Source organism: Gracilinanus agilis, chromosome 1, assembly GCF_016433145.1.
Source record: "Gracilinanus agilis isolate LMUSP501 chromosome 1, AgileGrace, whole genome shotgun sequence".
In the NCBI taxonomy this organism is placed as follows: Eukaryota; Metazoa; Chordata; class Mammalia; order Didelphimorphia; family Didelphidae; genus Gracilinanus; species Gracilinanus agilis.
Genome location: NC_058130.1, coordinates 125451773 through 125467496, shown reverse-complemented (window position 1 = coordinate 125467496; position 15724 = coordinate 125451773). Strand labels below are relative to the sequence as shown.

At 36.7% G+C, this 15724-nt stretch overlaps 1 pseudogene; it reads left to right on the top strand.

Annotated features, from left to right (window-relative positions):
* Window positions 1–7827: 7827 nt before the first annotated feature.
* Window positions 7828–15724, top strand: part of LOC123248440 — a 40142-nt pseudogene continuing 32245 nt past the window's right edge.

Genomic DNA, 15724 nt, shown 5'->3' with positions numbered 1-15724 from the left:
TAATTATTCAGACCCCTAATGGACAGTAGACATTATCTTGCCTGAGGGAAGCCAATAAGAGAAACAGTCTCAAATAGATAAAAATCTGAGACTCCTCTTTTGACTCCTTTTCTAATCCACAGCTTTTATTGGAAAGCTTTAATCTCTTAGCAAACCAGTCTAAACGTTAACATTTTCCCCCTTTGGTCAGAAATGCAGCTGCTTGGCAAGCCAAGGGGGAAACCTTAGTTTAGCATCAGCATTTTGTCCCTGAGAAAAGTATTCTCAGACAGCTTGCTGATAATCACGTAGCTGAAAGTCCAGCCTGGTTCTTATCTACACCTTGAAGCTTCTAAAGCCTTTTGTTTTGTCTGTGTTAAAGATACAGCTCTGTGTAGTTGTGAGAAAGTTTCCTTGTGCTTGTGGGTGAAAGGGAGTTTGAACTGTCATATATAATAAATTTGTGACTCAACGGCACTTCCAAGAAGCAGCTATGAGTTAACAGTCAAGATCTTTTCCTGTGTCTGTTTCTTTATCAACTAAGCCGTCCTTATCAGATTATCAGGAGATGATAAATAAATCTGGACACTTGCCTGGTATTCAATTGCTTCTGACTCTTTGTGATCCCCTTTGGGATTTTATTGGCAGAGATACTGGAATGGTTTGCCATTTCCTTCTCCAGTTTATTTTACGGATGAGAAAACTGAGGCAAACAGAGGTTACATGCCCAGGATCACATAGCTTGCAAGTGTTTGAGACTATAACAAACATTTATTAAGCTATTACTAAATGTAGAACACTGAACTGAGGGCAGAGAGAAGATGTGATGTTTAGACCAGAAGGTACACACCTTTATTCTCATTGAGCACAGTCTAGCACGTGCTTAGATATGAACCTAAACAACAATGATACACAATGTTATTGCATGTTACAATCTAAGATAGAAAACAAAGTATTGTGAGATGTCTACTGATGAAGATTGCTCAGAAGTAGGAAGAGGGGAAAAGAGGTTGGCTTACCAGAAGCTAAATTGATTTCTATCTTTGCTTTCTGGTCCTGGAAGCAGTAAAGCCTTGGCATCAATAACAGTGGCATGGGGTTGGGGGAGAGACCATAGGAAGCTCAGGAATTATGGCTCAGCAAAAATTAGGAAGAGTAAAGCAACTGCAGCAGCAGCAAATAATTCAGATGGAAAGTCCCTGCTTGGCCAGCTGGTAAGGAAGAAAGGGAAGGGATAGTGAGATGAGCCACCAGACTTCTCTGCATCCAGGGTGGCTCTAGCGTTGCAGCTGTAGTCTACAAAGGGAAGGCTGCCAAACCCTGGAAAGGTAAAACTGGCATGGTCTGCTTAGGTCTGGTTTTGAGTATTTCCCTTAAGGATTACCTGCCTGCCTGCCTGCCAGGCTGCTCTACTTAGACCCTAGTATCTGTCTTTGTTTTTAAGGTCTGACCCCAGACAAAAATTGTGAAGTATACTACAGTGAAGTCTATTCTGTAGATTCCTCTTTCCATACCTTTCTTTTTGTTTCTTTTTCTACCCTCTCCACCCAAAATTATTTGAAAAAATTATAAAATATAGAAGCTGGACTTAAATCAAAGATTCTCAATCTGGGTTCTGTGAACTTTTAAAAATATTTTTATATTTTTAATTCGATTATATTCCAACATAATTTGTTTCCTTTGTGGTCCTAAGTATTTCATTTTATGCATTTAAAAACTTTTTTTCTGAAGAGAATGAGACTATCAAAGGAGCTCAGGACACAAAAAATGTTAAAAATCCATGAATCACTAGATGGCCCTTCCTGCTCTAAATCTTATCATCCTGTGACTTAAACTTCCCTTAGATATCCAGTACCCTCCTGTTCTTTACTTTCACAGATTTAGTATTGTTATAAGAATTAAATATGATAATATAGGTTAAAACCTTTTGCAAACCTTAAAGTGTTGTTATCAGTGTCAGCTTTTATTATGATGACTACTAAAGGATCTGATGAATGGATTCAAATTCAGCTGAAAAGAGCTTTTGGATACCCAGGGTGATTTTTTTTTAACCCTTACCTGCCATCTTGGAGTCAATATTGTGTATTGGCTCCAAAGCAGAAGAATGGTAAGGGCTAAGCAATGGGGATTAAGTGACTTGCCCAGAGTCACACAGCTAAGAAGTGTCTGAGGCTAGATTTGAAGCCAGGATCTCCAGTCTCTAGGCTTGGCTCTCAATCCACTGAGCCACCCAGCTGCCCCTGGTGATGTGTATTTTAACGAAACAAAATTCCCATTGCCTTTGAACCAAAGTAATGAAACTCTAGTTGTATAATTGATGGCATTAGTAAACAGGAAGAAGGAGTTGTTTTGTAAGCAGCCAGGGCTGCTTCCATGGACTGTAATCACCAAATGCAGAGGCTCATCCTGTTCATTTATTTTTGTTTTTGCTAAGTTTATTGAAGACAACTAATTTTTTTTAAAACCTTAACTTCTGTATATTGGCTCCCAGGTGGAAGAGTGGTAAAGGTGGGCAATGGGGGTCAAGTGACTTGCCCAGGGTCACACAGCTGGGAAGTGTCTGAGGCCGGATTTGAACCTAGTACCTCCTGTCTCTAGGCCTGACTCACAATCCACTGAGCTACCCAGCTGCCCCCTACAACTATATTTTTAACATTAAGAGAAGGAGAAGAAAATATAATCATTCTTGTGAGGGGGAAGAATAAATCATTCCCATTTTTATAGTTAGAAGGGACCATAAAGGCGATCTAGTTCAATCCCTTCACTTGACTGATAAAGAAAACTGAGATCCAGAGGGAGTAAGTGACTTTTCCTAGGTCACACAAGTTGTTAATAGCAGAGCTGGAATTCCAACCTTAGTTTTCCAAATTTTTACTTTGATTTCAGGGCTTTTTCCCAAAATCATACTTAGCATTCATCCAACAAAACACCTCTAGAGCAGGCTACATAATAGGCACTTTTTTTTCTGGTTACATTTAAGTTTCAAGTTGTCAGAAGGCCAACACTGTGTGTGTGTGTGTGTGTGTGTGTGTGTGTGTGTGTGGTGTGTTTGTGCATATGTGTCTGTAACCATACAATACATGCTCCCATATATCAGTTCTGTCTCTGGAGGATAGTATTTTCCTTTATAAGTCCTTCATAATTGACATGAATGATCATTTTGCTCAGAATAACTTAGTTATTCACAGTTATCCTTAAGTGATATTGCTGTTACCATATACAGTGTTCTCTTGGTTATGCTCATTTCATTCTGCATTATTTCATGCAAGTCTTTCCATGTTTTTCTAAAATCAAACTGCTTTGCATTTCTTATAGCACAGCAATATTCCATCAAAATCATATACCACAATTTATGCAGCCATTTCCCAATTGATGAACATCTCCTCAATTTTCAATTCTTTTCCACCACAGAGAGACCTACTATAAACATTTTAGAACATATAGGTTCTTTTCCTCTTTCCCCTGATCACCTTGGGAAACAAACCTAATTAGTAGTATTATTACATCAAAGGATGTATACATTTTATAACATTGGGGGCATAATTCCAGAAGTTCTCTAAAATGGTTGGATCAGTTCACAATTCTACCAACAGTATATTAATGTCTCAACTTTTCCATATTCCCTCCAACATTTGTCATTTTTCCTTTCTAACATTTTTGCCAACTTGATAGAGGTGAGACAGTATCCCAACAGGTTTTAATTTGTATTTGTCTAATTAATAATGATTTAGAGCATTTTTCATATAACTATATATATATATCTCCTTGCTTTTTTCTTTAAAAAATTATATCCTTTGACCATTATCAATTGGAGAATGACTCACAGTTTTATAAATTTGACCCAGTTCTTTATATTTCTGAGATATGAGGTTTTTATCCAAGACACTGGCTGTAAAATTTTTTCACCTAATTTTCTGCTTTCCTTTGAGTCTTGGTACATTGGTTTTTATTTGTACAAATGCTTTTAATCGAATATAATCTGTTGTGTGGAGATGCAAAGCATGGAATCCTTGCAAAGGTACAGGGATAGCCTCACCCAGAATTCCAGGGGACCTCCCTGGAGAACTTTGGGTGAGGGGGCAGTTGAGAAGGGTTGGAGACAGTTTTTTGGTGGGAGTGGATGTGAGCAGACACTCTGCTTGCTTCTCCTGACTTGGGGTTTCTCCTGAAGTGGCCATTATAGCTTAAGCCAGTGGTTTCTACTCATAGGGTTAGCCTGTTTGTTATTACTATTCTTCATTAATATAATTATATAATTATTTAGTGATTAGAGAGTAAGATATTTATCAATAGCAAAAATTAGAGAAGTTAATGAAAGTTTTAGGATAAAGGAAAGGTGACCCTGAACTGTTAAATTGATGCCCCCTTCACCCTCCTCACTGGAGGGGATGAAGCACTTAACTAAAACTGGCTCTCTTGCTATTGATAAATATCTTACTCTCTAATCACTAAATAATTATATAATTATATAATTATATTAATGAAGAATAGTAATAACAAACAGGCTAACCCTATGAGTAGAAACCACTGGCTTAAGCTACAATGCCCACCTCAGGAGAAACCCCAAGTCAGGAGAAGCAAGCAGAGTGTCTGCTCACATCCACTCCCACCAAAAAACTGTCTCCAACCCTTCTCAACTGCCCCCTTACACAAAGTTCTCCAGGGGGGTCCCCTGGAATTCTGGGTGAGGCTATCCCTGTACCTTTGCAAGGATTCCATGTTTTGCATCTCCACACAACAAATCAAAATTTCCAATTACATGCTATAATGAATTCTATTGTTAATTCATTAATTCTCTTATCTATAAATCTGATAGGCAATGTATTCTAGCTTCCTCTAATTTACTTATCTACTTTTATGTTTAGGTCATGTATCCATTTTGATCTTATCCTGGTAAATGATGTAAGATATGGTTTATATCCTAGTTTCTGCCAGATTGCTTTCTAGTTTTTCCAGAAAATTTTGCCAAGTAGTAAGTTATTATCCCCAAAGCTTAGAACTTTATATTATCAAATATGAGGTTACTATTATCATTTACTACTGTGTATTATATATAGTAGCCCTGGTAGGTATAGTCTAGGTACTTTATATTGCTTATTGTTATTTTAAATATAATACCTCTTATTATTTTTCTTGCAGGGCATTATTGGTACAATAGAGAAGTTGATCACTTATGTAGACTTATTTCATATCCTGCTATTTTTCTAAAATTATTGTATCAAATTTTAGTTGAATTTCTAAAACTTTCTAAGCATACTATCATATCATTCACAAAGAGATAATTTATTCATTATTTACAATAGAGATAGTTTATTTATTATTATAGTTTATGTATTTATTCTGATTCCTTCAATTTCTTTTCTTTCTTTTCTTGCTATTGAAAGCATTTCTACTACAATATTGAATAATAGTGGTGATAATAAGCATTCTTGCTTCATTCATAATCTTATTGGTAAGGCTTCTAGCTTATCCCTATTACAGATAAAGCTTGCCAATAGTTTTAGGTAGATATTTCTTATTATTTAAGAGAAATATCCATTTATACCTATACTTGCAAGTATTTTTAATAGGAATGAGTGTTGCATTTAATCAAAAGCTTTTTCTGAATCTATTAGTGTAACATATGATTTTTATTGATTTTGTTATTAATATAATCAACAATATTAATGGGTTTCTTTATTTTGAACTAGCCCTGCATTCCTAGTATAAGTCCAACTTGGCCACAGTGTCTAATCTTTGTGATATATTGCTGTAGTCTCCTATCTATCCTAGGACCTCTCAAGTCTTCTCCAGCACCATAATTCAAAAGCATTGATTCGGCAGTGCTCAGATTTTCTTAGAGTCCAACTCTCACAACCATACATTGACACTGGAAAAACAACAGCTTTGACTACATAGACCTTTGTCAGCAAGATGATGTCTCTGCTTCTCAGTATGCTGTCTTTGCCGTAGCCTTCCTTCAGTGCAGCGTGTCTTTTAATTTCGTGATTGAAGTCACCATCTGCAGTGATCTTTAAGACCAAGAATATGAAGTCACACATTGCTTCCCTTTCTTCTCTCTCTGTTTGCCAGGAAGCAATGGGACTAGATGCCACAACCTTAAGTTGTTTTTCTGTTAAGTTTCAAGTCAGCTTTTATATTCCCTTCTTTCCTCAACCAGAGGCTTATTAACTTATGCAAGTTTGCAAAGAGCATTACAAATATTTTCTCACTTGATCCTCACAATAACTCTGGGTGAGAGGTGCTATCATTAGCCACATTTTCACAGATGAGAAAACAGAGGCAGGCAGAGGTGACTTGTTAAGTGACTTGACTAGGGTCACATAACAAATAAAAAGCTAAGGCTGAATTTGAAATTAGGTCTTCCTGACTCCAGGTTCTATATGTTCCTAACACTGTGTGAGGCAGCACCAGGAGCAAAAAAATGGCCCACTAGAAAGTACTCTGGATTTGGAGTCAAAGGAATGAAGATTTGAATTCTATCTATGCCACTTACTCCCTATGTAACCCAGGGAAAATCACTTAACCCCTTTAGAACTCTGTTTCCTCATCTATAAAAGGAGGAGTCTGGACTAGATGACTTTTAATGTGACTTCCAGCTCTAAATCTATGATGCTATGAAAACAGAACACAAAGTCCATGACTTCAGGAGTGTGTAATCTACTTGGGGAGGCAAATATATATATATATATACATGTATATATATATATATGAATATATTCCTATCTCAGTATATATATGTGTGTGTGTGTGTGTGTGTGTGTTGAATAGAATGGTGAATCTGAAATCAGGAAGTTGTTGTTCAAGAGTCATGTCTGATTTTTCATAACTCCCTTTGGGGTTTTCATGGCAAAATTACTAGAATAATTCACTCTTTCACTAGTACATTTTATAGTTGAGGAAACTGAGGCAAACAGAATTTGAGTGAGTCGTCGAGAGTCACATAGCTAGTAAGTGTCTGAGGCCAGATTTGAACTTAGGAAGATGAGTCTTCCTGACTCTTCCTTGACTTCTTAGACATAAGCCTAGTCAGTAATACCCGAGTTTAAATTTTGCTTCTATCACATACTAAGTGGTTAACCAATAACTTAAACTCAGTTCTTTGGCAAGTCTTTAAGACTATAAATTGCAAAACATTGATAGATGGAGTTCCCTATAACTCTGTAATTTAGTCTCCCTCCCAAATCTGTGTGTATATTACTTGTCTCCCACTTAATTTAGATATTAAGGGAAGAAACTGTATTGTTTTTGTCTTTCTATCTCAAGCATAAAACTTAGTATCTTATGAATTTTGTGTTTGATATTATTAGTTATAAGGAATTACCTTCAATGATGTAAATTGGTAACCTTTCTGTAATTCAGTGATTGTTTGAGGGGACTAAGAGGTTACTCACGTTATTCATATTTGTGTGACTTTTCCCAGGTCACACAACCAGTATGTGTCAGAGGTAGAATTTCCATCTCCAAGGCTGACCCTCAGTACACTATGCCATATTGCCTCCGCCTTTGCCCACAGAAGGTGCTTAATAAATGCTTCCTAAATTGAATTGAATTCTTTCACTTTTAGTAAAGGATTCTGGGAAATAGTCGCTTATCATGTGGATCAGAAAATCTTCTTAAGAATCATCTTCTTCTTTCTTCCACTCTTTCCCCAGTGAATTAATAACAAATCTCTCATGTCACCCCTCTGTGTCCCCCAAGTGACTTGTTTAAGAGTCATTCATTCACTCTTGAAACTGGGGAAGTCATTGAATCACAACGCACAATGATTCACAGTCAGAGCAGAAAAACTACAGAGATTGATGGTATTTTTTCTGCTTGTCTCTTTTTCAGACCGAAGGAAGTAAAATGCTCTTCTTTCTTTTATTTCTGATTGTGGGAATGAAGCTCCGTCTGATAACAGGTAATAATAATAACCAAACATATCTTATTGTCTAATTTAGCTAGAACACATGTAAGAGTCTCAAACCACAGATGATGCCAGTGTATTTGATTGATGAGGGTGAGCAAAAGGATATGATCCTTTGTGTGACACTTCTACTGTTCCAGGATATATGGGGCCTCAGTAGACCATCGAGGAATATAAAAATGAATCAGGGACTCTCCCACTCAATAAAAGTCCTGAAAAATTCCATAGTGAGTTGCCCTTTCCCACTTCAGGGACCTCATATTTAGAATTACATACTGCAATTTGAGTGAAATGTTTCCATCAAAGTGATTTTTTCCCCATTTTCAAATGTCAATGTATCTTACTAACATTTGCATTTAAAGGAAAGCATTTTGTTTTAATACCTTAATGAGTTTAAATAACAAGGCAGCCCAGTGATACAGTAGGTAGATGTTGGTCCTACAATCACAGAGATTCAAATTAAAATATGGTCTCAGACATTTACTAGCTGGGAAAGTCATTTGACACTACCTGCCTCAGTTTTCCCATGTGTAAAATAGGGATAATTAAAGCACTTCTCTCCTAGGGTTGTTGTGCTGAACAAATATGATATATAATTCACTGCGAATATTAAAGTAATGCTGGCTATCATCATCATCATATCATTATTATGCCTCCACCAATGTTTCTTCAAAAAACTCAGAGATCTAGTCCACTGACCTCATTTTACAGATGGGAAAACTGAGGTCAAGAGAAAGTGAATTGCTGAAGGGTTTTCTGTCTCTTCTGTCTCTTAGTCTCCAACTGAAGGTGAAATTTCCATGCAATATACTGAGCTAGGTGATCAGGATACCCACTTTGAATTATCTTGCTTAATGAGGAGATCTCAGCCCTTCATCCCACAACCATTATCCTCTTCTTTCTTCATAATCAGTTTAATTGTATATTGATTTAGCTGACATGCTTTTCAGGGGCCCAAGGCAAACCAAGGTATTTATTGCCATATTACTGCTAATGGATCACAACAGGTTGAATATTGGGCAATGAATAGATGATGATAATAATAATAACAATAATATCCAGCTAATATTGTATAAAATGCTATTAACATAACATTTTACAAATAATTCATTTTATCTTCACAATAACCCTGGGAGGTTGATACTATTATTATCCCCATTTTATAGATGAGGAAATTGGGGCAAGCAGAGTTGAGTGACTTACCTTCAGTCACACAGTAGGTAACAAAGGCTAGATTTAAACTTGATGACAGATTCAGCATTCTATTCACTGTGCTACCAAGCTGCCTCTAGGTGCAGGTATGACTCCATGACAGAGTCTTATAACCATCCTCAAGCCCCAGAACTCCCCAATCCTGGGCTACACAGAGTTCATAAGAATTTTACCTAATTTTGGCTTCCTTGACTGAGGTGACCCAAGGAGTTATTGTCACTAGAGATTTTTTATACAGTAAGCTGGATAATAAAAACAGTGATTTGTTTTCAGTTTCCAGAAGTCATCATAGTTGCTAGCTGAGAGCTATGCCACACTACAAAAGATGCAAAATATCACACTTACCTAAAAGTGTTTAGTGTTCCTCAAGTCCCTGGCTCTATCAGCTAACAGAAGAACACACAAGATAGGCTGTTTAAATAAAATCAAAGGCAAGGGCCCAAGGTCAGAAATTCTGGAACTTTTCTTTTTTAATCTGTAACAGACAGATCAATGTGGCTATATCCATCCATGGACATTTAGTATGAGTTTGTGTATGTACTATTATTTGAGTGGAATACTTGGATAAAGTCTCCTTTCATAATTACTTAGTTTCTTCAATTGTATTAGAGAAGCAATCATACTTGTACCATCTATCTCACAGGAATGATGTGTGGAAAGCATTTTGTAAACTTTCCAGTGTTAGAGAAATGTTAGTACTGAAATTCTATTTATTGTGCCTATAGATTATTAAATCAGCAAATATTTGTAAAATACCTGCTTTAAGCCAAGCACTCTGCCAGGTTGTGCTATGTCTGTCTGTCTCCTTCTGCCTTTGCCCTCTTCCTTTCCTTTCCTCTCATCTGAAAATATTTTACACATATTTTGGAATTATTTGTGTATTTGTTCTTTCTCTCTCTCTCTCTGTCCCTCCCTCCCTCCTTTTCTCCCCCTCTCTATCCTCTCTCTCCTCTTCTCTCTCTCTCTCTCCACACCCAAATACATATATATTAATACATATGTGTGTATGTATATTTTGCCTTTCTTTGAATCCCCAGCACTTAGCATGGTCCTTGACACATAGTGGGCACTTAGTAAATACTTAGTAAATGCTTGATTATTAACTGACTCTCTTGTTCAAAGAAAAGCTATTTTGATATCAGTGTATAATAACAGCTTTGTGATATTTTTATTTGAATAAAGTTATATATAGTAATTATCCTAATTTCTAAAATAAGGATATAGTTGTATACTTGCTTTATAGCATAGAGTTTGGTACAAAGATATAAATGTTAGCAGCCATTGCCCTCAACAAGGTTATGTTATATACTAGGATATAAGAGAATACATTTAAAGAAATATAAGGCAATTGAAAGTATTAACAAATGGAGAAAATTAAGGAAGTTTCATTGAGCAGGTAACATCTTAGCTGAATCTAAAGGAAGAAGATTCTGAGAGTTGGGTCTTAGGAAGTTGTGCAATCCAGGTATAATGCCAGACTTTGATAGATTTTTTTTATGCCAGATTAAGGAGTTTACATTTTATCTTAAAGGCAACAGTGAGCCAATGAAGGTTTTGGCATATGTGGAGTTTTATCACTGAACCCTAATCACTCCAATTAATTTTAGCCTTCATTTTTCCAATTACTAATTTGTTCAATCAAAATACTTAGTGAGCACCTATTAAGGACAAGGCACCATCATCTTCCTAATTCACCCAGGTTAGCAACCTAGGTGTTCATCTGGACTCCTCGGTCTCACTCCTCATTCACTTTGGGAAGTGGGGCAGTATCTTAGGAAGATTATTTTGGCAGCTGAATAGGAGATGGCTGAGAAAGGGAGGAGTTTGGAAGCAGAGAGATCAGTTGGAAGATTATTGCCACAGTCTAAGAAAGGAATGATGATGACTAGAAATAATTGGTAGTCTTGTGAATGGAGACAAGGAGACAAATGTGAGAAATGTTAGAAATAGAAAATTCAGTACATTGGCTATAGGGAGGAAAGGAAAAGGGAGAATCAAGGCTGATGCTGAGGTTTATGAAATGGCAAGATGGGGTGGATTGTAGTGCTTTGAACAGAAATACGGAAGTTTATGATTTGGCATGAAACATATTGGGAAGGAGGCCCCACTACAGGATCTTTAAAAAGGAGGTAGTTAGGTAAAAAATGTTTGAAAAGGGGAATTTTTGATTGACTCTATTGGAAAGGAGAGAGTTGTATTAGTCAAAGTGTAGAATGTTTAGGGATATAAGAAAGAGAAGTGACAGTGTATCCAAGAAATAAGACAAAAGAAAGAGTCACTAATGGAAAAGATAGAGAAGAGCCCCAAATGAAGTAATGAGGCCACAGATTATAGACTCAAAAACTGTCAGATTTGGAAGAGTAGTTAGAGATCATCTAGTCCAAATCTTTGATTTTATAGGGAAACTTGAGGTGGAGATTATAGGAATTGACACACATTAAGTTTATTCATAGTGACAGTTTCTTAATGTCAAGGGCTCTTTTCACTGTAGTAATCCATAGGGGTGATATGAGATTGGTCTCTTTTGACCCAATTAAGACAAAATTAGGCTTTGTAGGCAGACAATTCCAGGGTGCTTTCATTTTGTTTTCCTCTACAGGTTTATTTACAGTGACTGTTCCCAAGGAGCTATATATGGCAGACTGTGGTAGCAATGTGACAATGGAGTGTAACTTTGATACTGGTGGGCGAGTGGACATTGAGGAATTAAGAGTCTCTTGGACAAAGGATAAAAAGAAAATTGTGAATTTTCCTAACAAGCAGGAAGACCTGGAAATTCACAGTGAACACAGTAGAAGAAGAATGACATTGATAGAGGACCAGCTATACATGAGGAAGGCCTTACTTCATATTAAGGATGTCCAAATAACGGATGCTGGCCAGTATCATTGCCTGATTTTTTATGGGGATGCTGGTGACTACAAGTACGTCACTCTGCAAGTAACAGGTTGGTTATCTTATAAGAGTATGGAAAAGTAAATGATCATATGTGAAAGTGTGTGAGGGTAAGTAAGGGTAAATGAAGTTATGTTCTAGAATGTGTAAGAGTTTTTTATGCATAAAGTCTCCAATTCTGGGCTCGAGTAAACAGTTTACTCCTAGGGAGGTCAGATCCTAAAGAGAGGGAAGCAGACATTTTCTTGTATGTTCTAGTTCATTATGGCCCTTTCCTGAAGTCCAGAGTTAGCATAGAAAGAATGATAGATTTAGAGCCAGACAGCCTGGGAAAAAATTCTGCCTCTACAACTTATTAGATAAGTGATGTTGGACAAGTCATCTAACTTCTCTGGGTTTCAGTTCCTCACCCACAAAATGAGCAATTTGGATAAGATGACTGTTAAGATTCCACCCAGCTTTAAACTTATGGTCTCATAATCTTTACAATAAAACTTATGTCTAGCGTCTCCATTAAAAGGGATTATAAGAATCCGTTCTGGAAAAGGGTACTTAATGTATAAAACAGTAATTACAGGTTTAAGATAGATATTTACTTCCTTCACAGCAAAAGAAATACTTATAAGGCAAAAGGCTCATACAGGCTCACTAATACACTCTTAAGAAATAAAATATACTCGAATCTCCAGGAGGCACTGACCTATGGAAAACTTATAGAACTGCTGGATATATATGAATTTCATATTCACCTCAGATATGTACTGTCAAAGCAGTAGCTGAGTGTCCAAATTCTGGACATCCAGGCATGAATGGCTCATTTTCCTAGAAGAGGTCATCTTCTCTTCCAAGATAGCTAGAGTTACAGGGAACCTCCTACTAAGCAAGCAACATCCAAATCAATGACTCTATAGCCCTTGAGCTCTGAGGGTAGCCATCAAGACTGAAAGCAGTAATCTCTTGAGATCATTGTTTGGTCACTTGTGCTCAAGGGAAACACACACATGCATACACACACACACACACCACACACACACACACACACACACACACACACACACACAAACACACACACACACACACACAGCAAAAGAAGCAGCCAAGAATTTGAGATTCCATCTCAGACTCATCTAGGCCAGTATCTGTTCTCACTGCTATAGCTGCTGCTGGGAAGCAAGTGAGGGGTGAGAAAAAATACATTCTCCATGCCCCAAATGCCACCTTTTCCAAGACACTGTTCCTGATTCTCTCAATTATTAGTGCTCTCCTCCTTGAATAACACTTAATTTACTATATATAATCTCATATTTTTTTGCATTGATTTATCTACTTATATTTTGTTTTCCTCAGTGGGCTCTAAACTTCTTTATGAAAGAAATTCTTTTGTCTTTGGATCTTTAGTACCTAACACAATGACTGGGACTTGGAGGTCTTTGATAAACGTTCCTGATTCACTTAAGCTACCAAGAGTAAAAGAGGCTACCTCCAAAGATAGAGGTCTCACTTTCTTTCAAATTCCATGTTAGTGGTCATCTATTATGACTGATATAGGTAGGATTCCTCCCTAAGCATGAGGCTAGACCCAGAGGCTTTTAATATCCCACCTCTAATATTCCGTAATAGGATTCCATGAAAATTGCTCATCTTTTCTTAAGAAACTTTCCCTCAGCCCAACTTCCACATTTTGTGGAGGTGGTTGAGTAATGCTTCCATCTTACTTCTCAAACAAGGAGATGATGTGGATTTTTGATATGGCTGTATATACTTAGCTGCATACATGTTTCCTTGGATAGAAGCTAAACTTCTTTAGGGGAGGAATGGCTTCATTTTTGTTTTTGTGATCCCAGAACCTAGTATACCACCTGGCACATAATAGTTGCTTAATAAATGCTAATTCAAAGTTTCTCAAATCCTTTTCTACCAAACATTACTCCCTTATATTTTTTTCCTCTCAGCCCCCATGTCAAAATCTCTAATCCACCCACTAGTCATATTCTGACTGGGTTACTTTATTCAATTAAAAAAAATCTTTATTGTAACTTTCTAGGTCCTGGTTTTCCTGCTTTAATCCTCTCTCTAGAAAAAGGATACCAAAATTACCATTTCATATAATGTAATGTACAAAGTGGACATTTTCTGTTGGTGGTGATGATGATGACGATGATGGCAGTGTTTGCCTAATGTTGCTTTCATGTCTTTTGTGTGCTGTTTCTCTGTATATCAGGATCGGTAATGTTCAGCTTTAACTAGTGAGTAGCCTAAGAATTACATGAACTAAGCTGACTTTCAATCCTACCCAGGAAAGTAAAACTTTCCTCACTGTTGCTATTGCTTTCATTCCCAGCTTCCCACTTTCTTTATTTCCCCTTATGCTTTAATATCCTTAATACCCTTGTACAAAAAGTATTCATTTAATCATGCATTAATTCATTCGACCAACCTTACACATCTATTGTGTGCCAAGCATTACTTGTAGATACTAGAAACAATGAAGTTTAGACAAGATAGGATCCCTGGCCTTTGTGAAGCTTACACAATAGCAAATTGTAATAGTGGTTTGCTTATTAGTGATAGTATAGAGGAAAGACACAAACACAGACAACTATAATATATAATATTACATGATTTAGTGTGTTAACTAGGTAGAAACCACATAAAATTCTACCTCCTTCAAAAAAGCCTTCTGTGCCTACCTGGAACTCTGGTAATGATTTCCTCTACTTTTCACCCAATGCCAACAAGAAACTCATATTTTCCACAGCTCACTGATGTCCACAAATTAGGTCAATATTTACTGAATTACTTTTAGCTCAGTACCTTGCTATATATCATTTTCTCTCATATACAGTTTATCTTTGTATAAAACTAACATTTTAAGGCTTGCAAAGTACTTTACAAACATTACCTAATTTTATCTTCACAATTCTGGGCAGTAAGTGCTATTATTATTCTCATATACTACTGAAGAAACCAAGGTAGCCAGAGGTCACATGACTTGTCTAGGATCAGACATAGTAAGTGTCTGACGGGTTTGATCTCAGGTTTTCCTGATTCCAGGTCTAAGACTCTACCCACTGAGCAACCAGAATCACTAATGCCCGTTTTAGGTCTTCAGTGTCTAGGTTTACTTTTTAGTAATATCCAAAGAACAATTAGGTGTGTGAGTATTAAGCAAATACCATCAACTAATGATTATTTAAGGTTATCTAGTTCTTGCTTTCCTCCAGCAGAGGAAATGAAAGAATACTTTTCTTCATACAACTTACATTTTCTTGCTAGTGGTCCCCCAAAAAAGCTTTAGTTGAAAAAATTAAAAAGGCATTCTGCATGACAAAACCAGTGGAAATGTGCATCGGCCATGGGTGGGGGGAGTGCGGGGGGGTGAAGGGGAAAGCAGGAGCATGAATCATGTAACCATGTTAAAAATGAATATTAATAAATGTTTAAATTTAAAAAAAGGCATTCTGAAAGTTTTAATTAATTTTTCAAATTAGTTCAATAAATACTTGTTAACTTACTATGTTCAGGCTCTGCTAGACAGAAATATATTATATAGATATAGGAAGAATAAATATGAAAAGTAACAGTTCCTGCTCTCAAGAAACATATGATCTCAACCATTCTGGATGGCAATTTGAAACTATGCCCAAAGGGCTTTAAAAGACTGTCTACCTTTTGATCCAATCATATCACTGCTGGGTTTATATCTCAAAGAGATAATAAGGAAAAAGA